This window comes from Carcharhinus amblyrhynchos, chromosome 22, assembly GCF_965287045.1.
Source record: "Carcharhinus amblyrhynchos chromosome 22, sCarAmb.v2.hapA, whole genome shotgun sequence".
Taxonomy (NCBI): domain Eukaryota; kingdom Metazoa; phylum Chordata; class Chondrichthyes; order Carcharhiniformes; family Carcharhinidae; genus Carcharhinus; species Carcharhinus amblyrhynchos.
Genome location: NC_137345.1, coordinates 35,152,647 through 35,172,751, shown reverse-complemented (window position 1 = coordinate 35,172,751; position 20,105 = coordinate 35,152,647). Strand labels below are relative to the sequence as shown.

Sequence of the window (20,105 nt, the reverse complement as noted above, 5' to 3'; positions counted from 1 at the left end):
GTCATGATCACAGAAGTAAGTTATAAAATCACAGAATCCCTACAGTGCAGAAGAAGGTCACTCAGCCCATCGAGTCTGCACCAACTCTCTGAAAGAGCATCTTACCCAGGCCCAGCCCTGCGTCCTATGCCTGTAATCCTGCACATTTATCATGGCTCACCCGCCTTAACCTGCATAATTTAGTGTGTCCAATCAACCTAACCTGCACATCTTTGGACTGTGGTAGGAAACTGGAGCACCCAGAGAAAACCCACACAAACACAGGGAGAATATGCAAATTCCACACAGTCAGCAAAGGCCAGAATTGAACCCAAGTCCCTGGCACTGTGACACGATGTGGAGGTGCTGGCGTTGGACTAGGGTAAACACAGTAAAAAGTCTGACAACACCAGGTTTAAGTCCAACCGATTTATTTGATAGTAAGCTGTGACACATCAGTGCTAACCGCTGTGCCACCATGCTGCCCTTGTCACTGTGCCACTGGGGAAGAGATGTCAAACCATATTTTCTTTTTGTTTAAAATCCACAGTCCCTAACATAATTAGAGTATTAAAACCTAGCTTTTGTGTTATATAATAACGCTGCATCTGAGGAGAGAGAAAAACAGGGTAAATGTTTCGAACGTGGATGATTCCTCTTCAGAGTTAAAGAGAAGGTGAGATGTATTTATTTTTATTCATTTACAGGATCTGGGTGTCGCTGGCTAGGCCAGCATTTATTGACATTCCTGATTTCCCCTTTAAAAGGTGGTGGTGAGCTTCCTTTTGAACCACTGCTGTCCATGTGGTGTGGGTACACCCACAGTGCTGTTAGGGAGGGCTAACCCAGTGACTGTGAAGGAACAGTGTTATATTCCCAGGACAGGATGGTGAGTGACTTGGAGGGGAACCTCCAGGTGGTGGTGTTTCCATGTAACTGCTGCCCTTGTCCTTCTAGATGTTAGTGGTTGTAGGTTTGTCTGAGGAACCTTGCTGACCTACTGTGGTAACCACAGTATTTATATTGTTAGTCCAGTTCCATTTCTGGTCAATGGTATCCCCTGGGATGTTGATAATGAGGGATTTAGTGATGGCAACACCATTGAGTGTCAAGGAGTGATGACCATCTCCTGTTGGAGATGGTCATTGTCTGGCACTTGTGTGGCGTGAATGTGCTTGCCTTTTGCGAGAACTCTTTGATGCCACGCTTGGACAAACGTGGCTTTGATGTCAAAGGCTGTCACTTTCACCTCACCTCTGGAATTCAGCTCTATTGTCCATGTTTGAACCAAGGCTGTAATGAAGTCAGGACCTAAGTGACTCTAGTGAAACCCAAGCAGGTTGCTGCTGAGTAAGTGCCACTTTATAGCATTGTTGATGACCCCTTCCACCACTTTACTGATGATCAAGAATAGACTGATGGGGCAGTAATTGGCCAGGTTGGATTTATCCTGCTTTTTGCGTACAGGAAATACCTGGGCAATTTTCCACATTGCTGGACAGATGTTGTAGCTGTACTTCAACAGCTTGGCTAAGGGAGCAGCAAGTTGCTGACAGGGTGGCACAGTGGTTAGCACTGCTGCCTCACAGCACCAGGGACCCGGCTTCGATTCTGGCCTTGGGTGACTGTGTAGAGTTTGCACGTTCTCCCCATGTGTGCGTGGTTTTCCTCTTGGTGCCCCAGTTTCCTTCCACACTCCAAAGATGTGCAGGTTGGTTGGATTAGTCATGGTAAATGCATGGGATCACAGGGATAGGGGACAGGAGCCTGAGTGGGATGCTGTTTTGGAGATTCGGTACAGACACATTGAGCTGAATGGCCTCTTTCTGCATTGTAGCGATCCTATTTCAATAATAGAGCAAGAGTAGGCCATTCAGCCCACTGAGTTTGCTCTACCATTCAATAAGATCATGGCTGATTTAATAGTATCCTCAACCCCACATTCCTGCCCACCTCCCATAACCCTTGATCTGCTGTACAATCTATCTAACTCTGCCTTGAATATGCTCAATAACCCACATTCCAACACTCTCCGGGAAGAGAATTCCACACACTCTGCGGAGAAATTCCTCTCATCTCTATCTTAAATTGAAAATATGCCCCCAGTTACAGATTCCCCTGAGATGTGAATCTGTGACTGGATAGGACTTCCTGAACAATCCTGACTGCTGAGAATTGACTAACAACCAAGTTAACATTATCCCTTAAGCTTGCAATGTGGTTCACTTACAGGAAGGTAGCTATATTCATATTGAGGGTGCTGTCCTCCGCAGGCTAAAGGAATATGTCCAGACATTGCACATCTTGAATAAACACAAGCATGGAGGTCAATAGCTTCCTGGTGCGCTCACTATGGCAATGTCTTGACCATGATGTGGGTATGCCGGCATTGGACTGGTGTAAACACAGTAAAAAGTCTGACAACACCAGGTTTTAGGTTGGACTAAAACCTGGTGTTGTCAGACTTTTGACAATGTCTTGACCAGTCAGAGCCACCTTTCCAATTAATCAGCACCCTTTTCTCATGCTGTATAAATAATTGTCTTTGAAATTTGGCATCCTTGTCTCTTTCTGGATGAATGCAAGGGGAAAATCTTTGGCAGCATGTGTCTAATACTCAAGTTCTGTACTACCAAGCAACTGTCAATTGTAAATAGTTGAGGCACCAGGATGACCCCTGCAGCACTCCATTAGTTACAGTCTGTCAACCAGAAAATGATCCCGTTATCACAAGGTTTTGTTTCCTATTTGTTAGCCAATCTTCTGTCCATGTTAGTATATCATCCACAATACCATGATCTCTTAATCTGTGCTGGAACCTTTCATGTGACATCTTGTTTGGATTTCCAAATACGCTACATCTACTAGTCCTCCTTTATCAATGCTGCTTGTTAAATTTGTCAAACATGATTTCCCTTTCACAAAACCATGTTGACTCTGCCTGATTGCAGTCTGATTTTCTAAATGCCCTGCTATTATCTTCTTAAGAACAGATTCTAGTATTGTCTCAAAGACAGATATTGGACTAACTGGCCTATAGTTTTACATTTCCTGTCTCCTCCTTTCTTGAACAGATGTGTTACATTCGCTATTTTCCAATCCACTGGGACCTCTCCAGAATTGAGGGATTTTTGAAAGATTATTACCAATGCCTTCATTCTCTCTCTGCAGCCACTTCCTGGGATGCAGGTCATCAGGTCCTGGGGGCTGGTCAGCCTCCTTTTTTGCCACTTGATTTCCAATTTCCTGAGATGTTTTCAGTGTCTTCTGTTGTAGAACATAGAACATAGAACACTACAGCACAAACAGGCCCTTCGGCCCACGAGTTGCGCCGATCACAAGAAGACAAATGCAAAATACTTCCTCAAATAAATCAGTGCCTGTGGTGTAAAGACGGGCAGCCAAGTTGTTTATTTACAGTTTGAATTCTGGGTTGTTTGTCAAGCCGGGTAACACTGTCAGACTGCCTCGCTGCCAGGGGTGGGGACCACCAGCTCCAGCTGAGGTTCCCTCCGAGCGACAGAGCTGGAAGGGGGGAGCTGCCTGCAGCCCAACTGATTGACAGGAGGGATTTCTGCTCTGTTCCACATGACCAACTGGTCTGGTCCTTGGACAGAGCCCCCTCTGCTGACGGGGGGAAGGGGGGGCTCTTGGGTCTCTGACCTCCCCGCAACAGTGCCCACATCTTCCACATCTGAGGGTCCAGAGCTTCTGGGCCTCTGATTGGACCATTGTGCTGAATCTGCCCAATCGGGGAGCTGTATCTGGGACCATCCCTCCAATAGTCTGGCTCCTGGTGGATGTGGGCTTGAGACCACCCTTTGGTGTTGGCATAAGGGGGTCTCTGAGGAACACTTTGATTAAATCCTGCCCATTGACTCTGTTTCCTGCACAGTTATTGCCAGAGCTGCTGAGATTTTGCAGCATCCTGCTTCTACTGCAGCCTGCTGTTGTTTGTGTCAGGGAATGAGGAAGGAGTTGCATCAACAGGAGGACTAGATTGTCAGGGGGCTTGTGTAATGCAGGTGTGAACAGCAGCTAAAGAGAGAGAGGAAGAAACCGAGTTCCAGGTATGGAGACTGACACAGAAAGAGGATGGGGGTGTGGGAGAGAGACTGAGACTGCATCAAGTCAGTGACAGGGAGAGGAGGGAGAGACAGATGGGGATTACCAGAGAGTGAGCTGTCTGTGGAGTTAACATTCTGCATCTTTGCTCTTGTCTCATTGCAGAGGCCACACATTGAGCAGCGCTTGTGACGGGAGGCGGTGCCAGCTGGAAGCTGCAGTTGGTACCCAGGTAAAGGCTGTGCCCTCACCAGCCTGATGCTGAGGGTAGATGGTGCAGCCCCGGCCAGCCAGAGGATTGAAGAGGGCACATTGCTGGGTAACATCCGCCAGCTCTCGGCCTCAGCAACATCCAGCAGCAATCTGCAAAGGGCGGATCCTCATCCCGGGAAGCTGCGATCGCTCGCCAAGGTCACTCTGCACTAACCGAGGTAAACAAGAGCTCTGCATTCCCCTGATAGGGAGAAAGAGATAGAGAGAGGCAGGCTGGCAGAGAGAGATAGATCGAGGAAGGCAAGCAGAGAGAGAGAGATGTAGAGGCAGACAGACAGAGAGAGAGACAAACGGACAGAGAGAAACAGAGACAGACATATAGATAGAGGGAGGCAGACAGGGAGGCAGACAGAGAGGGATATACAGAGAGATAGACAGTCACAGAGAGAGACAGAGGCAGAGAGACAGAGTGGCAAAGAGATGGACAGACAGAGACATGGGCAATCAGAGGGATAGACAGAGAGATAGACAGTCACAGAGAGAGACAGGCAGAGAGGTGCACAGAGAGGCAGAGGATTAGACAGAGAGATGGGCAGACAGACAGAGGGATAGACAGAAGGATAGACAGACTAGCAGACAGATAGATAGACAGAGAGGCAGACAAACAGAGAGGCAGATAGACAGAGAGACAGACAGACAGAGGCAGACAGATAGAGAGATAAACAGACAGACAGAGACAACTGCTATTCACGGAGACTCGGATCTCAAACAAGGCAACATTTCCAAAGCAAACTCCCCATCAAAATAGAAAGAAACGGGGATGCCTTAATCACCTTCAACCTCTCTCAATCCCTCTTTCCATCCCTCTCCCCTTCAGGCTCTCTCCATCCTTCTCCCCTTCACCCTTCCTCTATCCATCCTTCTCCCTTCACCCTCCCTCTATCCCTCCCTCCATCCCCACTCTATCACTCCCTCCATCCCTCCCTCCACCTCTACTGTACCCCTCCCTCCATCCCTCCCTCCATCCCTCTCCCCATCCCTCGCCCCTTTGTCCTCCCTCCATCCCTCTCTCTATCCGTCTCCCCTTCACCCTCTCTATTCCAGACTCCTCACTCTTTTTCATTCCTCTCTCTCCTCCACCCTCCCCATTTCCCTCCTATGTCTCTGCTTTCTCTGACTGTTGTGTCCCCCCCTCCACTATCTGTTCTCCAATCTCTCTCTCTTCTTCATTCCCCTCTCTGTTCTTTTCCAGAAAGCCAGTTGGTGAAGAATAGAACTGGAAAAAAATCTCTACACCTTATATTCTTCACAGAGTTACACATAGCAAACATACACCTTCTCACCCAGAAAGCAGAGTGTAAGTTAGTATCTGTTTATAGGGCAGAGAATTCACACTTAATGCCCAGCACCAGTGTAATTAAACACAAAGAACAGATTCCTTTCTCTCTCTTTAGATGAAGATTTAAGTTAACACGCACAACCAAAATTGCAAAACAAATTCAACCCAAAGCTTCTGTATTCTGAACAAAGATTTACATTGTGAGACCCCTGTTCCCTGGGATCCTGAACAGTTTCTTCATTCAGGCATTGTGTTTATAAATCCAGCAGATTTACATCACCCACTTGGTTTTAGACATTCCTTTCCTCTCAGCATTTGACAGCAAGGTCGACCCATAACCTTTCCTCATTCACACTTTAGTTGAGTACATTATCTTACAATGAGCCTCTCTTGGTATAACAGTCCAAGGAAATGCTAACTTCAGAACCCCCATTATACAATATCTTACTTGAAATATTTGACAATTAAAATGCCACATCCACAGCCTCCTGAACAGCTGCCGTTTCAGCTATAACACTCTGTATTTCACAGCTTCTCAAATGAAAGGACAGTATTTCTCATTCTCACCCATCAGAAACATATTTCTAATTTTTTAATTCTTTTTTTACGGGATGTGGGTGTCGCTGGCTAGACCAGCGTTAATTGCTCATCCCTAATTACCCCTTGAGAAGGTGATGCTGAGCTGCCTTATTGAATCACTGCAGTCCCCATGTGTAGGTACACCCACAGTGCCGTTAGGAAGCAAGTTGCAGGAATGGTGATGGTGAGTGGCTTGTGGTGGGGGTGGGGGGGAGAACCTTCAGGTGGTAGTGTTCCCAGTTATCAGCTGCTCTTGACCTTCTAGAGGGCAGCACCCCTGGGTTTGGAAGATGTTTGGTGATGTCCTGCAGTGCATCTTGTAGATGGTACATGCACTGCTGATACTGTGCATCGGTGGTGGAGGGAGGGAATGTTGGTGGATGGGGTGTCAATCAAGTGGGGCTGCTTTGTCCTGGATGGTGTCAAGGTTCTTGGAGCTGCAGCCATCCAGGCAAGTGGAGAGTATTCCATTACACTCCTCACTTGTGCCTGACACACGATGGATATGCTTTGGCAAGTCAGGAATGAGCTACTTGAGCAGGATTATGAGCCTTTCACCTATTCTGGTAGCCACAGTATTTAAATCATAGAATCATATAATGCAGAAGAAGCCCTTTGGCCCATCAAGTCTGCACTGACATATGGAAAACACCTGACCTCCTGCCTAATCCCATTTGCCAGTACTTGGCCCATAGCCCTGAATGTTATGGTGTGCCAAGTGTTCATCCAGGTACTTTTAAAAGGATGTGAGGCATTTAAAAGCACATTCCAGACCATCACCACCCTCTGGTAAAAAAAATTTCCTCATATCCCCTCCCTTAACCCTCACCTTGAACCTATGGCCCTTCGTGACTAACTCTTCAACTAAGGAGAACAGCTGCTCCTTATCCACTCAGTCCATGTCTCTCATAATCTTGTACATCTCGACCAGGTTGCTCCTCAGTCTTCTCTGCTCATACAAAAACAACCCAAGTCTATCCAATCTCTCTTCATAGCTTAAATATTCCATACTAGGCAGCACTCTGGTGAATCTTCTCTGCACCTGCTCTAGTGCAATCCTTCCAATAACGTGGTGACCAGAACAACACACAGTACTATAGCTGTGGCCTCATCAAAGTTCTATACAACTCCAACATGACTTTCCTGCTTTTGTAATCTGTGCCTCGATTGATAAAGACCAGCATCCCACATGCCTTTTCCCCATACTATTAACATGCTCTTCCGTCTTCAGAGATCTGTGGACAAACATCCCAAAGTCCCTTTGTTCCACAGAACTTCCCAGTGTCATGCAGGGTACTGAATACTTTCTTGTCAAATTACTCCTTCCAAAGTGTATCACTTCACAATTGCTGAAGAGTGCAGGAGGGCATGCCAGGAGCACCACTGCTTTCTCATGTGTTTAAATGGGCTCTTTAGGGCTTTTCTATTCTCCCAAAGTAAGCTGCAGATGACTGTAATTAGTTAAAACCATCACTCCTTAGTAACCTGATGGAACCTGAGCGGAGAAACAAAAGAGAGGGAAATAAAGATCGAAATGAAAGACAGAAAAGTAGAAAGTGAAAGGAAACAAGGCTAGCAGCAAATAGCGGCATTGTATAAAAGACCATGTGTAAAAATGTTAAAAAGACAAGTCTTAAAGAATTGTATCAGAATGCATAGAGCATTCACAATAATATTGATGGATTAACAGTGTGAATTGGTACACGGATGTGATATGATTGGGATTACAGAGACATGACTGCAAGGTGACCAGGGCTGAGTATTTGATATTCAGGAAGGACATGCAAAAAGGGAAAGGAGATGGGGTGGTGAGTCAGTTCAGGACAAAATCAGTGCAATTGTGAGAGAGGATATTGGAGGATAATGTTTTCTGCCCCTTGTTGCTTATTAACTCCATGCAGACTGATTCTATATCTTGAGTCTCTGAGCCAATATCCTTTCTCACTATAGCACTGATTTCATCCTGAACTAGCCCTGGGTGATTTCAATCTACATGAGGACAGCAGTGTGGCACAGTCAGCACTGCTGCCTCATAGCGCCAGGGTCCCAGGTTCAATTCCAACCTTGGGTGACTATCTGTGTGGAGTCTGCATGTTCTCCCTGTGACTGCGTGAGTTTTCTCCAGGTGCTCCACTTTCCTCCCACATTCCAAAGATGTACAGGTTAAGTGGGCCTGGGTAAGAGCCGGTGCAGATTTGGTGAGCTGAATGGCTTGCTTCTGCACTGTTATGATTCTATATAGACTGAGCAAATTGAATTAGCAACAATATGTGGCAAATGAATTTCAGGAGTGTGCACAAGATAGATTTTTAGACCAGCATGTCGAGGAACTGACTCACAAACATGTAGCCTAGATTTGGTATTATGCAATGAGAAGGAGATAATTAATAACCTTGTTGTGCAATAATTAATAATTAATGTACAGAACCATCGAATCCCTGCAGTGCAGAAAGATACCATCCAGCCCATCAAGTCTGAACCAACTCTTCAAAAGACATTTTACACACTGAACTGCAGATGCTGGAATCTAAAACAAAAATAGAAAGTGCTGAAAAATCTCAGCAGGCCTGACAGCACCTGTCGAGGGAGAATAGAGCCAACATTTCGGGTCTGGGTGACCCTTCGTTAGGGCTGAAGACCAAGAAAATCAGACAAGATTTATACTTTAGGGTTGGGAAGAGAGGTTAGGGGGCTGTAATTGATTGGTCTGGCATTGACAAAAAGACAAAGGAAATGTAAATGGTAATGATAAAGGCTGAGAATGGTGCTAAGAGTGTCCATTAGAAGTTCAGAATGTGTGCATGGTAGAACAAAGGTGTCAAAGGACAACCTGAGAAATGTGGCAGTTGACCCAGGACAGAGACAGGGGGTGGGGGGTGGAGGGTGGGGGGGGGCGGTAGTTGGAAAACAAGATGGGAACTGAGATCTGAGAAGTAGAAAAATAAACATAAGAATATAAATTAATGAAAATGGATGAATGAGATGAAAAGAAGAAGTGAAACAAAATAAACGGAAATGGGGTGGAGGGGAGAGTTGATGCTCAGAGACTCAATGTTCAGTCCGGAAGGCTGTAAAGTGCCCAATCAGAGGGTGAGGTGCTCTCCTCCAGTTTGCATTGGCGTTCGCTGGAGCATTGCAAAAGGCCAAGGACAGACATGTGGATAGGAGAGCAGGGTAGTGTGTTGAAATGGCAAACAACAGGAAGATTTGGGTCCTGTTGCAGACAGACTGAAGATGTTATTCAAAGCGGTCACCCAGTCTGCATTTGGTCTCTCCGATGTAAGTAGACCACATTGGGAGCAGCTTTTACATTTTACATATACCAACTGCCTATCCCTGTAACCCACACATTTACCATGGCTAATCCACCTAACCTACTCTTCACCTAATCTTCCCTTTAAGGGACAGTGACTTCAACATGATAGAATTCTTCATTAGGATAGAAGGTGAAGTAGCCTGACCTGCAACTAATGCTCCTAAATCTCAACAAAGGAAACAGAGCTATGAGGTGGAAATTGGCTAAGATAGATTGGGGAAGAGGTATGATGGATTGGCAATAGTTAAAGAATGAATATATGCATTGCAACAATTGTACATTCCTTTCTGGTGCCAAAACACAAAAAACACAGCCCAACCATGGCTCAGAAAAGAAATGAAGAATAGATGAGTCCTATAATGTTTCTCGAAAAAGTAACAAGACCAAAGATTGGGAAAAGTTCAGAATTCAGCAAAAGAGGACCAAGAGATTAGTAACAAGGGAAAAATAGACTATGAGTAAATCTGTAGGTGAGATAAAAGCAGGTTGTAAAAATATATTAAAAAATAGTGAAGACAAAAAGACAAAAATAAAAACCCGAGGCTGGAGAGTGTTAGCTATGAAGAGAGATTGGATAGACGAGGGTAGATTTTCTTGGAACAGAGGTGACTGAGGTGGGGGGGATATGATTGAGAAGTATAAAATTACGAGGGGCATTTATAGAATAGACTGGAACAAGTCTTTTTTTTAAGAGATAGACTGGGACCTTTTTCCTTGGAGCATAGGAAGCTTAGAGATGATCTTATAGAGGTCTATAAAATAATGAGGGGCATGGATAAGGTAGATAGTTAATATCTTTTGCCAAAGGTAGGGGAGTCTAAAACTAGAGGACATAGGTTTAAGATGAGAGGGGAGAGATACGAAAGAGTCCGGAGGGGTAATTTCTTCACACAGAGGGTGATGATGTCTGGAACAAGCTTCAGAGGTAATAGTAGAGGCGGGTGCAATTTTGTCTTTTAAAAAGCATTTAGATAGTTACATGGGTAAGATGGATGTAGAGGGACATGGGCAAAACACAGGCAATTGAGACTAGCTTAGTAGTAACAATTGGGCGGCATGGACGTTTTGGGCCAAAGGGCCTGTTTCCATGCTGTAAACCTCTATGACTCTATGGTGGAGGGATCAATGGCCAGAGGGCACAGATTTAAGGTAAGGGGCTGGTGGTTACGAGGGGATTTGAGGAAAAACCTTTTAATTGAAAGGGTGCTGGGAGTCTGTAACTCGATACCTGAAAGGGTGATGGAGGCAGAGAACCTCATAACATGTAAGAAGTATTTAGATAGGCACTTGTGATGCCAAGGCCTACAAGGCTATGGACCAAGTACTGGAAGATGGGATTAGAATAATTAGGTGGTTTGTCTTTGACCAGCACAGGCATGATGGACCAAAGGGCCTTTGTTCTGTTCTGTATGCCTCGGTGACTCTAAATTTAAGTCCCTTACAGTCTGAAATGGGAGAATTTATAATGAGAAACAAGGAAATGGCAGAGCAATTAAACAACTACTTTAGTTCTGTCTTCACAGAGGAAGGCATAAATAACTTCCCAGAAATGCCAATGAATCTAAGGCTGAGTGAGAAGGAGGAATTGAAGGAAATTAGCACTACTAAAAAAATGGTATTGGAGAAATTAATGGGACTGAAAGTCAATAAATCCCCAGGACCTGATAATCTACATCATAGGGTACTAAAAGAGGTGGCCGTTGGCAATTGTGGATACATCAATCTTCATCTTCAAAACTTCAGTGGATTTTGGAACAGTCCTGAATGATTGGAGAGTGGCAAATGTAACCCCACTATTTAAAAAAGGAGGAAGAAAACGGAAATACAGACAAGTTAGCCTAATGTCAATAGTAGCACAAGGCTAGAATATGACATGAAGGATGTGAAAATAGGACATTTAGAAAATATCAGTGAAATTAGACAATGTCAACCTGGATTTATGAAAGGGAAATCATGTTTGACAAACCTACTGGAGTTTTTTGAGGATGTACCTGCAGAATAGATAAGGGTGAACTGGTGGATGTGGTGTATTTGGTTTTTCAAAAAGCTCCTGATAAAGTCTCACATAAACAAAAGTAAAGCCTCGCTAACTGGGGGTAACATATTGGCATGGATTGAGAATTGGTTATAAGACACGAAGCAGAGAGTGGGAATAAATGGGTCTTTTTTCGAGTGGTTGGCAGTGACTAGTGGGGTCCCACAGGGTTCAGTGCTGGGACCCCAGCTATTCAGAATATATATTAATGATTTGGATGATCAAACCAAATGTAATATTTTAAAGTTTGCTGATAACTCTGTGGGAATGCGAATGTGAGAAGGATGTTAAGAGGCTTCAAGGTGATTTAGAAATTTGATTGCGTGGACAAACACATGGTAGATGCAGTATAACATGGGTAAGTGTGAAGTTATCCACTTTGGATGGAGAAACAGACATGGCAAAATAAGAGTTAAATAGTGAGAGATTGGGAAATGTTGACTTACAAGGGTATTTGTGTAGACCAGCTGAAAGCAAGCATGCAGCTATGGCAAGAAGTTAGAAAGGCAAATGATATGTTAATCTTCATTGCAAGAGGACATGAGTACAGGAACAAGGATGTCTCACTGCAGCTGTACAGGGTCTTGGTGAGATCATTTCTGGAGTACTGTGTACAGTTTTGGTCTCCTTGTCCAGGAAAGGATATACTTGTCACAGAGGGTGTGTAACAAGGGTTCACCAGACTGATTCCTGGGGTGACGGGATTGTGATATGAGGAGAGATTGGGTCAACTGAACCTTTATTGACTGGAATTTAGAAGAATGAGAGGGGATCTCATTGAAGTGTATGAAATTTGGACAGGGGTGGACAAACTGGATGCAGGGATGTTGTTTCCTTTGCTGGGAGGGAGTCGAAAACAAGGGCTCACAATCTCAGAATACAGGGTAGGCCATAGAGGACTGAGATGAGAAATGGTGATGAAGCTGTGGAAGTTTTCTACCACAGAAAGCTTTGGAGGCCAAGTCACTGAATATACTTAAGATGGAAATAGATTTCTTGACACATAGATATGAGGAGAGAGTGGGAATGTGGCATTGAGATACAAGATCAACTATGATGATGTTGAATCAACTGTGATGATCAGCCAAATGGCCTATTCCTGCTCCTATTTTGCATGTTCTAGGTTCTCTTTATTTACAGCTACCATGTATATATTGGGAACTCTGCAGGAGATTGTAACTCCTCCCTCCAGATCTCAGATAATATCACACGATTGAGTTAATCGTTATTAAATCAGCAGCAAGTATGCTTCTAATGTGAACCTTTTACATCCCCCTTATCATTATCTCAAACACATTTACATCCTGTTCTATATATCCTCCCCAGGGTTAGAACATAGAACATAGAACATTACAGCGCAGAACAGGCCCTTCGGCCCACGATGTTGCGCCGACCAGTTACAAAACAATGACCCACTAACCTAAACCAATCCCTTTTCGTCCATAAACATATCCACGGATCTCTTAAACGCCCCCAAACTAGGCGCATTTACAACTGCAGCAGGCAGGGCATTCCAATCCCTCACCACCCTCTGGGTAAAGAACCTACCCCTGACATCCGTCCTATAACTACCCCCCTTTAATTTAAAGCCATGCCCCCTCGTGCTAGATTTCTCCATCAGAGGAAAAAGGCTATCACTATCCACCCTATCTAAACCTCTAATCATCTTATATGTTTCAATAAGATCCCCTCTTAGCCGCCTTCTTTCCAGCGAAAACAACCCCAAATCCCTCAGCCTCTCCTCATAGGACCTCCCCTCCATACCAGGCAACATCCTGGTAAACCTCCTCTGCACCCTGTGAGTTAGTCTGTGAGGTGCATTGACCAATCTCCTTCATCTAATTCTGATCTGTTTCTGAGGTGGTGGATTTTATGTACATTTCCTGCTATTGGTGTGTATGTCCCTCCTTCAGGAGAGCTTTGTCTTTATCCATTTTCTTTGATATCCTAGGATTGGAGTCCTGAGCCCAAGTTTCTGTTGGTTTTCTTTCCGAGGATATTTTGACACTGCGGTTTCTTCTGATGCTTCCTCTGTCTGTCTCAATATTGGCTGAGAACTCTTTTGATGATTGTTCCTTCTCTCTGATGGTCCTGTACCCACACTCTCTCCCTGGGCCTCTGCACTGGTAACCCCTGTGCTCCGGGCCTGTGGTAGAGTTACCAGCCTGTTTGCTTCTCTGTTCTTCCTCACACTGTTTACCTTCTCATGGTTGTTTGTGATGGTATTGGTTAGAAGTTTCCATGTCGGAGATGGAAGTTCTGTTTTCAATCCTTTTCCTATCAGATAGTGAGGAACCATTTTGTGGTTGTGCGGTTCAGTAAGTCAGAAGAGCTAGGATTTGTTCTTCTGCAGTGATTCTCATGTGCTTAAGGTTAATAAGGTGAACTGGTTACCTGACCAAATTTGTATTTCTTTGCAAAGTTTTATAATAACTCAGGCAAAATTGTGGCCCATTTTCTGACACTACAATGTCTGAGGTGCCATGTGTTGCATCCATTTTCCTCAGGAATTGAATGACTTTTCATTGTGATGCTCTGCAGTCTATTCACTTCAGTCCATCTTGAGTAGTAATTGATGACAATAAGGAATGTTTACCCTTAAAATCAATTCAGTGCATTCCCAGGTGGCCCCATGATCTTGATGGAAAGACAGAAGGTGATTGTGGTTCTTTTCCTCTTGGCTGTTTACTGCACACTTTCCTTTATTCGCTGGAACAAGTAACACCTGACTATCAGACTAGTTGCTGGGCTTTCACACGACATTTGCTATTCCTCAGTGACCTTGGTGAAGTCTTTGAAAAATAACAGATGAAAATGCTCTCGCTATTACTATTCTCTCAACGACAACTAATAAATCATCAGTAGCTGTGAGCTGCTTCGCTGTTCAAAGCAGAGGACAGGACTACTGGGGATGTAGCCAGTCTACTTTGCAGACAATATCCTCTGATCTGCAGACATTTGTTACCTGGGCATGTTTTATTTCCTGCAGTGTTTGGCAGTAGTTGGTAAGTGTTGAGTAGCTAGGGTTGTATGTGCGTCCTCTTCCTTGATGAATTGTAAATCCTCTTGTTAGGTTCCTTCTTTGTAGTATCTAGGACTGTGTCTGCTTTCCCTTAAACATGGGGTCATATCTCATTCATCCTAATCTGAGCAGCTCTATTCTGCATGACTGCTTTATTATTGCTTCCATTCAGAACAGCAACTAGTGAATTGTACAGTTTGAATTTGAACCACAATCCCATCATGCCATGTGAGAATTTCTCACACTCCTGTGTTTCTGCTGTGTGAGAATTTCTTACATTCCTGTGTTGCTGCCGTGTTGTTGCAGCATGAGAACTTGTCACACTGCTGTGTTGCTGCTGTGTAAGAATTTGTCACACTCCAGTGTTGCTGCCATGTTGTTGCAGTGTGAGAATTTGTCACACTCCCGTGTTGCTGTAGTGTGAGAATTTGTCACATTCCCATGTTGCTGCCGTGTTGGTCCCATGTGAGAATTTGTCACACTCCTGTGTTGCTGCTTTATGAGAATTTGTCACACTCCCATGTTGCTGCCGTGTTGTTGCAGTTGTGTGAGAATTTGTCACAAACCCGTGTTGTTGTTGTGTGAGAATTTGTCACACTCCCATGTTGTTGCTGTGTTGCTGCAGTGTGAGAAATTGTCACACTGCCATGTTGCTGCAGTGTGAGAAATTGTCACACTCCCGTGTTGCTGCCATGTGTGAATTTGTCACACTCCTGTGTTGCTGCCTTATTGCAGTGTAAAAATTTATCGCACTCCTGTGTTGCTGCCATGTGAGAATTGTCACACTCCCATGTTGCTCCCATCTTGTTTCAGTGAGAAAATTTGTCACAATTCCATGTTGTTGCAGTGTTAGAATATGTCACACTCCTGTGTTGCTGCATGTAAGAATTTGTCACACTCCTGTGGTGCTGCCATGTTATTGCAGTGTGAGAATTTGTCACACTCCCATGTTGCTGCTGTGTTGCTGCCATGTGAGAATTTATCACACTCCCGTGTTGCTGCCATGTGAAAATTTGTCACATTCCCATGTTGCTACTGTATGAGAATTTTCACATCCATGTGTTGGTGCTGTGTGAGAATTTGTTACATTCTTGTGTTGCTGCTGTGTGAGAATTCATCACGTTCCCAAGTTGCTGCCATGTTGGTCCCATGTGAGAATTTGTATTGCTGCTGTGTTGCTGCTTTATGAGAATTTGTCGCACTTCCATGTTGCTGCATTTTATTGCAGTGTGAGAATTTGTCACACTCCCGTGTTGCTGCCACGTGAGAATTTGTCACACTCCCGTGTTGCTTCCATGTTGTTGCAGTGTGAGAATTTGTCACAATCCTGTGTTGTTGTTGTGTGAGGATTTGTCACACTCCCATGTTGTTGCAGTGTGAGAATTTGTCACAATCCCATGTTGCTGCCACGTGAGAATTTGTCACACTCCCGTGTTGCTGCCACGTGAGAATTTGTCACACTCCCGTGTTGCTGCCACGTGAGAATTTGTCACACTCCCGTGTTGCTTCCATGTTGTTGCAGTGTGAGAATTTGTCACAATCCTGTGTTGTTGTTGTGTGAGGATTTGTCACACTCCCATGTTGTTGCAGTGTGAGAATTTGTCACAATCCCATGTTGCTGCCACGTGAGAATTTGTCACACTCCCGTGTTGCTGCCGTGTTATTGCAGTGTGAGAATTTGTCACATTCCCATGTTACTGCTGTGTGAGAATTTGTCACAACCCTTGTTGCTGCCGTGTGTGAATTTGTCACCCTTCTGTGTTGTTGCAGTGTGAGAATTTGTCACACTCCCGTGTTGCTAGTGTTATTGCAGTGTGAGTATTTGTCACACTTCTGTGTTGCTGCGATGTGAGAATTTGTCACACTCCTGTGTTACCTCCATGTTGTTGCAGTGTAAGAATTTATCACACTCCCATGTTGCTGCCGTGTGAGAGTTTGTCATACTCCCTTGTTACTGCCATGTTGTTGCAGTGTGAGAATTTGTCACACTCCCGTGTTGCTGCCATGTTTTTGCATTGTGACAATTTGTCACACCACTGAGTTGCTGCCATGTTATTGCAGTGTGAGAATTTGTCACACTCCTGTGTTGCTGCCATGTGAGAATTTGTCACATTCCCATGTTATTGCCATGTTGTTGCAGTGTGAGAATTTGTCACACTCCTGTGTTGCTGACATGTTGGATGCAACATGAGAGTTTGTCACATTCCTATGTTGCTGCCATGTGAGAATTTGTCACACTCCCGTATTGTTGCAGTGTGAGAATTTGTCACACTCTTGTGTTGCTGCCTGTGAGAATTTGTTGCACACTCCCATGTTGCTGCTGTGTGAGAATTTGTCACATTCCCGTGTTGTTGCTGTGTGAGAATTTGTCAAATTCCCGTGTTGTTGTAGTGTGAGAATTTGTCACATTCCCGTGTTGCTGCACATGTTTCTTTCAGAATTGTGGCATCTCTTTTCCTGTTTCTGTGAATGACCTTGAGGCAGTGCAAACCTATCAGCAATCACTGATACTCCTGTAGACAGCGGGTATGCTGCCACCATGGCTAATCGTTCTGTGTCGAAATGTGCCAAAATTTGAGAGAGGTTTAAAAGTTGTTTCATCTTTTCATTTTGCTGCTCCACATTCTGGCTCCACAGCTGTCTGAAAGGCTGACTGGCCTCTGCTGAATTTAATAGGAATTCACATTCTTGATTAGCCATCCTGAGGAATCTCTCACTCACTTATGTTACAGGTGCAATTCTAAACAGGAGTCTATTGTCACAATAATGCTGGAGTGAGATTATAAATGTGGTCAGCAATCTGTATTCATTGTCTGGAGGTAACTGCTAAATTCACTTGACTGAAGTCATGTTTGGTAAATGATATCCTCTTGGAGAGTTTGGCCAGGTTTTCATCCACTGAGATCATTGGTTAGATTTCACGTTCCACTGATTTTTTTTTTAGTTAAATTCGCACAGATTCTCATGGAGCTGTTTGGCTCTGGGATCGTTCGTAACCTTTCCTGAACACCATCCTGTTGTCATGGTGATGATGAGAGAATCCCTAGCATCTTTTCAATTTCACCCTTGCCTTTGTCCAAGAGTGAGTGAGGTATTTACCTTGGTGTAAAGAGGCAAGTCAAGTTAGCAATGGCTGGTAGAGGGGTGTGGTCCTCCATCCTCATTTTCTATAAGGCTTATAAATGATTTTATAAATTCAGCCCATCGAGTCTGCGCCAACTCTCCGAAAGGGCATCTTACCCAGGCCCAACCCTATCCCTGTAATTCCATCTATTTACCATGGCCAATCCTCCTAACCTATACATCATTGGACACTTTCTCTCCAATTTGTGCGTTCTAAGGTAAGCAGTTCCTGCGTATCGATGGGGTTGTTGCAGTTATTTAGAGAGGTTTTCAGTGTCTTTGTAGCAGTTCCTCGGTTCTCCTAGTGATCGCTTACCATTGTTTCAGGCATGTGGACAATGTGGCCTGCCCCGTTGCAGCTGGTCAGACGTGACTAGTGCCAAAAACTGGGGCATTGGGCTGGGAGAGAACATTGGTGCACCTATCCTGCCAATGGATTTGCAGGATTTTGCAGAGGCAACATTGGTGATAACTCTCCAGGGATTAGGGGTGTCTGCTGTACATTGTCCATGTTCCTGAAGGGCAGGAACGACGGCTGCTCTGTAGACCACGAGGGTGGTGTTGGATTTAAGGTTCCTCAGGCATCCGAAGATGATTGCACTGGCACATTGGAGTTGATGCTGGATTTCATTGTTGATGTCTGCTCACGCTGAGAAGGGAGGAGCCTCCTGAGGTTTAGGAAACTATTCATATTGGCCAGGGTCAGGGACAGTTTTGTGTGGCAGGAGTGGACTGGTAGAGAAACTTTGCTTCCTGAATGTTTAGTCTGAAGCCCATTCTCTCATAATGCCTCAGTGAGTGTGTCAATGATTATTTGTAACTCAGCCTTTGTGTGCGCGCACGCACAGATATCTGCATACTGCAGCTTGATAAAGGAACTGGGGTGGTCTTGGTTCTAGGCCTAGAGGTATCAGAGGTTAAAACTTTCCAATTGTTCGATAGGTTAGCTCCACTCCATCAGGGAGCTTCAGGATAATGGGGTGGAATGCTGCGAGGAAGATGAAGAGCACTGTTGCGATAACGTAACCCTGTTTAACCCAGTTTGTACACATATTGGATCTGTGATGGTTCCACTGATGAAGATTATGGCTTGCATGTCATCGTCAAGCAGGTGGAGAATGGTGACTAATTTCTGTGGGCGGCCGAGAAGGATGTTCCACAATCCCTCATGGTTGACAGAGTCCAAGGCCTTTGTAAGGTCAAAAAAGGCCATGTGCAGAGGCTGATGCTGCTCTCTGCAGCATCTAAAGATCATGTCCATCGTGTCTCTCGATGGGCAGAAGCTGCACTGAGACTCAGCGAGGAACTCTTCCGCCACTGGGAGGACACGATCAAGGAGGATTCTCGCGATGACCTCTCCTCTGGTATAGAGTAATTTCCAGTCAGTCCTGTCTCCTTTCTTGAAGATGGTCACATGTAAGGTGATTTCCCAGCATGCTCTCTTCCTTCCAGACAAGGATGATGAGGCTGTGGATTCTTGTCAAGACAGCTTCTTCGCTGCATTTTAATATTTCAGCGGGGATTCCACCTGCTGCCTTGTTATTTTTCCGCTGTCGGGTGGCTTTTTCAACCTCATGGCGAGCTGGGATTGTGTTGAGATGATGGCGGGTAGCGTGCTGAGGGATGGTGTCGAGGGTATTTGCGTCGAAGGCTGCATCTTGGTTGAGGAGGTCCTCGAAGTGCTCTCTCCGGTGGGCACTGGCTGCCTGTCTTTGATGAGCGCCTCTCTGTTTTTGCTCTCAGTGGGGTACTCAGACCATACGTGGTTTTAATTGGACTTCTGTTTCTTGTTTCACGGTCTTTATCTCATCGTCTGCTTTATTCTCTAGTTGTTGTTTTCTGTCTGTCAGGATCTCTGTCTGCTATGATCAGAATCCTTCTCTGTACATCATCTCTTTCTGACACCAGTCACTTCTGGAGCCACTGTCAGCACTGACAGCTAGTGATTATCAGGAAGGAGACTGTTTAAACAAGATACAATCCAGCACTGACCCAGGAATCCAGAAACTGAATTGTGACAATATTTTACTCAATCCATTCAAGTCAATGATACCTTCCTTCATGGAATGACTATCTACATTCTGAAATCGATCAGATTCTGACCATGCCTCACAGGCATTTATAATTGATCATCTTTCCTGTAAATTTCATCCAGGAACTCTGACAGAAAGTCCAAAGTTTTATCATCATCCTAATGGCATCCACTTCACTAAATACTTCGCATCAAGTTTATTTGCTGTTTGAAGTGTAAGCCTTCTGTCCTCTTTGATGGGGAGTGGCTGGGCTGGAGTTAACACATGTTCACATCATTCCCCCATCGATCATATCATCCCGCCCGACTCCAGCAATATCAGACAGCAAATATATTTAATAAAAAAGCAAAATACTGTGGATGCTGGAATCTGAAACAAAAACAGAAAATGCTAGAGAATCT

General features: G+C 44.6%; 1 protein-coding gene across 2 annotated transcripts in view; it reads left to right on the top strand.

The window, feature by feature from the left end:
• The window catches only part of LOC145356848 (potassium voltage-gated channel subfamily A member 2-like), a 53,498-nt gene that overhangs the window by 9,826 nt on the left and 23,567 nt on the right, over positions 1-20,105 (top strand). The window contains exons 1-2 of one of the 2 annotated variants that reach the window (XM_080209780.1): positions 3,893-4,049; positions 4,210-4,475. The gene's annotated coding sequence lies outside the window, so the exon portion shown is untranslated. Of the gene's footprint in view, positions 1-3,892; positions 4,050-4,209; positions 4,476-20,105 lie in introns of those variants that run through there. The other variant, XM_080209781.1, reaches the window with a different exon arrangement.